At 51.3% G+C, this 5,167-nt stretch overlaps 1 pseudogene; it reads left to right on the top strand.

Annotated features, from left to right (window-relative positions):
* Positions 1-1,330: 1,330 nt before the first annotated feature.
* Positions 1,331-1,891, top strand: LOC132418835 (golgin subfamily A member 7 pseudogene; annotated as a pseudogene).
* The last annotated feature ends 3,276 nt before the right edge of the window (positions 1,892-5,167 follow it).

Genomic DNA, 5,167 nt, shown 5'->3' with positions numbered 1-5,167 from the left:
AAGGCTGCTCCTTCCCCTCCAGGAGACCCCTAAACAATGTCTGAGGGGGATCCAGGCTATTAAAGTAATTTACATAGTAATTAACAAGGTTCCATTAGTGGATTCCTGGAGCCAGAGTGCTCTGCTTCCATTTCCCTTTAGGGGTACACAGTCCTGGGCTGGGACTGAGGCTTGCTGGGGTTTGGCTGGTGGAGCAGTGAGGGGAAGACTTTTCCATGCTCACGTGTCCCAGCCCCACACCCAGGGAAGAGAAGCAGTGACTGTGCGAGGGCCCCAGCTGGCTGGGTAATGAGGTCTGGGGCGAAGGGGCACCTCGTGAACACTTCGGGCCTGAAACCCCAGGAAGAAAGGCAGCCGTGAGTCTCACAGCCATGTGTCTGTTCTGCAGCCCAGGGCCTAGCGCCTCCAAGAGCTCCTCTTTCAAGATGACACAGAATTTCTCATGTCCTTCTGGGCCTCCGACAAATTATATGTGTGACCACAGTAGGGTGCCAAGCTTCCCTGGTTATCACCCCTTTGAGCCCCTCAGCAACCCTGAAAGGCAGATGTTAACTTTTCCATTGTGGGGTTGAAGAAACCTATGCCCAGAGAGGTGAGGTAACTTGTCCAGAGTCACACAGCCTGAAATAGCAGAGTGGAAGTAGAACCTGGGTCCTCCGACACAATCCAGCTCGTGCCACTTGGCTAGTGGTTTCTAAACAGCTCTGTGGAGCCCTAGGGGACTCTCAGAGTGGTTTGCCTCAGGATAAGGGATCGTCGAGAGGACTGGAAACTCCACCCCATGTGTCCCCCGCTTCAACCAGGGCAGTTATTTACATGTTGGACGTCTAGGTGGGATTTTGTTTGCATTCCAGTTAGAAAAGCTTCTAAAATCACTGCACTTTTAGAAAATTGTCCCAGGAAGGGACCTGTCACAGGGCCGCTTCCTTGCTCATCTCTGACAGTGAATGGAGACCCGTGGAGCTGTGTAATGTGGCAGAATTGGCGTTCTGAGGCTCTGGTCTGGGGTCCCAGATCCCTGGCCTTGGTCTCCCCATCAGGCTTCCTGCAGGTGAAGCCCAGTACCCGCTGCCTGCCCAGCCCCTCCGGCTCCCTTCTCCCACCGAGCCCGGCTGGCCTGCTGCTCCCCTGCCCCACCAGCAGCCTTCTCACTGCTCTGTAACAGCTTCTCCAAGGCTCCGTTGTTTCCATGACCAACCAAGGAAAAAGACAACAAAGATGGGGAGAGGACAACGTTTCTGGGGTCTCCACAAGTTTTGAATGATTTCCCTACACTTCTTCACTCAGCAAACATTTCTAGAGCTGTAAGAGCCAGCATCTGAGGATAAAAATGTCCCTGAAGGCGGTGCGACAGCCGCTGGAGGGCAGCGGAGGCGGCGTGGCCCGTCCTGTCCTCGCCACGAGGCCGCAGCAGACGCCAGTGTCCGGGAAGGTTTTCATTCGGCGAGACTACAGCAGTGGCATCCGCTGCCAGTTCCAGACCAAGTTCCCCGCGGAGCTGGAGAACCGGATTGACAGGCAACAATTTGAAGAAACAGTTCGAACTCTAAATAACCTTTATGCTGAAGCAGAGAAGCTCGGGGGCCAGTCTTATCTTGAAGGCCGCCTGGCTTGTCTAACAGCGTACGCCAACTTCCTGTGCATGGAAACTCACTACGAGAAGGTTCTGAAGAAAGTCTCCAAATACATTCAAGGGCAGAACGAGAAGATCTATGCTCCCCAAGGCCTCCTCCTGACAGATCCCATCGAGAGAGGACTCCGAGTTACTGAAATTACTATTTATGAAGACAGAGGCATGAGCAGTGGAAGATAAACCGTAGAATTAAAGGCCCACCTCCAGCTGGGACCCTCATCTGTGCACCGGCCGACCACAGGGTGTCCCCCACCTCCTCTCCAGAGCATCATTCCTTTGAATCTGCTGTCAGAGCCACGGTGCCCTTCGCTCCAAGGACTGACTTTCTAGAATTCCACACCTGGAGTGACCGCTAGTCGCTCAGCATCCACTTTGTGTCTCCAAATGGTGGAGGACTCTGTAATCTTTGGATTCGTTTTTGAGAAAACGCAGTGAAGCATTTCACTTTTTTAATTCAAAGCCATGAATAAAATATGCAGTTGGTCAGCCCAACACAGTTTATTTCTTACCTGCCAGCAGTGCCAGTGGCTCTCGTCATTCCCTGGGCTTCAGCAAGTCGTAAACTAGCCAGTGCTCAGTCTTACTCCCCCAGATTCATAAAACGCTTTTCTCCAGGATTTTGGTGAAGGGTGGGCTGTGTCTGGTTTTGCTAATGCCTCTCCCAGATTTCAGAGAATTACTAGTTTTGCCATGACTCAAAGCTTAAAGATCAAGTTCTGCTGTTCAGATTCTCAAACTGAAGCTCATTGGAAAAATAATGTCTAACGTTACTTGTTTTATTATAGCAATTCCTGATTAAAGCAGTATTTAATGCAATTTCCAGGTTTTTGTTTTTTGGGTTTTTTTTTTTTGAGAATTCTGTTATTAACTGCATTACCTTGAACACTGGGAAGATGTGGTATGTGTTGCTTGTTCCTTATAAAAATAAGTAAGCACAATAAAGTGGGTGCTGAACCATCAAACACAGATGTCCCTGCTGTGTCCCTGAATGAGCAAGTGTTAATAAATAGTTTAATTATCGTTTTGTTATAAATATAACTTAAGAGAAAAAAATTTGATAGGAATAATACTATATATTGCTAATTTTTAACTATCCCTACTGGCAAACCGTATGATTCCTAGACTTTCCTCAGATACGGTATTCAGTGCGCAGAAATACTATGATTGGTTCAAGTTCAGTAAGTTAAGTGGTTTCCAGCTAAAACTCTCAAGCCTGGGTCACTGTTTCTAGTTCTTCTTTTTGTCTGTGTGTTCTTAGTATTGGGACTTCCTGTGCCCTTCATCTTTAGGGTTTGAGAGCCCTGTATTTGGGAGAAAGTTAGGACATGTACTAGGAGAGAATGAAACAGTTAAACGTTTTACTTTCAGAGATATTGTAGGTGCTAATGCTGGATTTAACCTTTCAGATTTAATTTCTTTTATGGGTCTGTTAGTTATTCAGTAAACCCCATAGCTCTTTGTAATATTTCAATTGTATGAAACTTGTTACTTTATAGCCTATAATAGGGTGTCTGTCTGCCTTTTAAACCCGTTGCAATAACTTTGCTGAAATATTAACACATGAGTAAAACTTTTCTTAAACAAACAAAAAAAAAGAAATGTCCCTGAGCCCGAGTCTGGCCCTTGGAGAGCTAATGGGAAGACATAGTACAGACTCATCACAGTGGTTCCCCAGGGACGACTCGCTGGGTGCAGTGCTGGAGGGTCTTCCAGACCCCATGGAGGGGCAGGGGGAGTGGGTGACTGCTGATGGTGAGAGCGTGGCAGATGTCAGGGAAGGCTACGCGGAGCTGGAGAAGCCTGAACCCCTTGGAAGGCAGAGGAAGAGTTGGCCTGGGGTGGGGGGCCCTGAAGCACTGTCTTGCTAGAGGGAGCGGCACGTTTGGGGGCTCGAGGCCGGAGAGCAGAGGGTGTTTCGTGTGGTTTCACCTACGCGTAGGAGGCAGAGTGGAGGAGTGGGGCCTGGGGAGATGGGTGGCCGCCAGGTGAAGGTGCCGAGGAAGGGGGCCGAGGCCCCCAGGCCTTCTGTTGCCCACTCCCCTCTGCAGTTCCCTCCACGGGGCCCCTGTCCTCAGGGCATCCCGAGGGGCCACTTAGGCTGTGGGTAGCGGTCAACAGGGGATTCATAACCCAGGGGCACCCCGACATCGGTGCCCGACTGCCCCCGTACCCTGGGCCTTACCTCCTGAGACCTGGGGAAGAGGCGAGGAAGGTCACAGCTAGTGAGGTGGCAGCTCCTCCTTTTCAGGCCTCAGTCACTCTCTATGTACAGCAAGGGGGTTGTCACAGATGATGGCTAAAGCCCCTTCTGGCCTGGATTCCTTCTTTACAGACAAGGAAGGTATTTCATTTTGGCTCCCCCCAGGAAACGGAGCCCGAAACCAGATTTGAGTGCTAGTAGTTTATTTGGGAGGTGATCTCAGGAAGCGCCAGTGGGGATGTGAGAGGGCGAAGGAAAGGAGAGAACACAGGGTGCTTGATGTGCAGAGGACCCTGCAGGTGACCGGGGCTCCGTGTAACGCACCCCTTCAGAGTTGTCCTGTTCGAGGGGACAGGAAGCCGGGTGTTCGCCCCCCAACTCCTGTCTGTCTTTTGTCGAGGGCTGCTCCTGGGGGCCTGAACTCCCGGCACTTCTGGCCTGCCCCACCTGTAGGCACAGCATCTGCCTGCAACCCCAGGAGGCCTACAGGCAGAGAGTGGCAGAGGCTGCAGTAGGAAGCCGGTGGCGTGATGACAACGGTGTGTAGCAAACAGCACTTACAAAAGGAGGTTGTGCACTCACGGACAGCATGTTCTTCAGAAACCTAGACCCAAAGGGACTGAAGTGACTTCCCCTGGGTCACGCTGTGAGTTAGCGGCAGGCTGGACCGAGACTTGTCACCCAGGGCTCTTTCTGCCACCCATCCCTCCCCTCCCCCACCTCTGTTGTCAGGTCTGTCAATCATCCTTGTCCCTCCTCCTTCACACGGTTTAATAAGAAAACTTTGGTAGTAGATGCAGAGATACCTTGAAAAACATCAATTGGTTTACATCTATGAAACTTTTGAGCCCTTCTCTGAAAAAGGCCTTATCATCTCCATCTCTGCATTGCCATCTTTGCACATGGCAGCCCCTTTATACACAAAGGATGAGCTGATGTTTCGGCCATTTGTGTGGATGGGGTGATGCCTGTGTCTTTATGGCTCCCAGTTTCCTTGTTTGAAAAATAGGCATGTGATACCAGCGTGCTAACGTCCTAGGCTTGTATCAGATGGTCAGCGTGATGCATGGCACGTGGTAGGTGCTCGACAGCAGTTTGGACTGCCGAAGGACGTTCAGGAAACCACATCGGCTGCCACGCCAGGGGGAGGGGTGGTCACGGTGGTGAGCCGGCAAGAACCATCCTGAGTCAAAGGATCGCGTCCCTCCCCCACCCTTCCCACCAACCATGCCCCCCTCCACAGGTCTGAGGTCGGGTCGGGTTGCCCCCTCCCCCACCCCTGCACTTTCCCCGCATCCCTGAAGCTCTGAGTCAGGTTTCCCACCTCCTGCGAT

This window comes from Delphinus delphis, chromosome 2 (assembly GCF_949987515.2).
Source record: "Delphinus delphis chromosome 2, mDelDel1.2, whole genome shotgun sequence".
Taxonomy (NCBI): Eukaryota; Metazoa; Chordata; class Mammalia; order Artiodactyla; family Delphinidae; genus Delphinus; species Delphinus delphis.
This window is presented reverse-complemented; position numbering and strand designations above follow the sequence as displayed.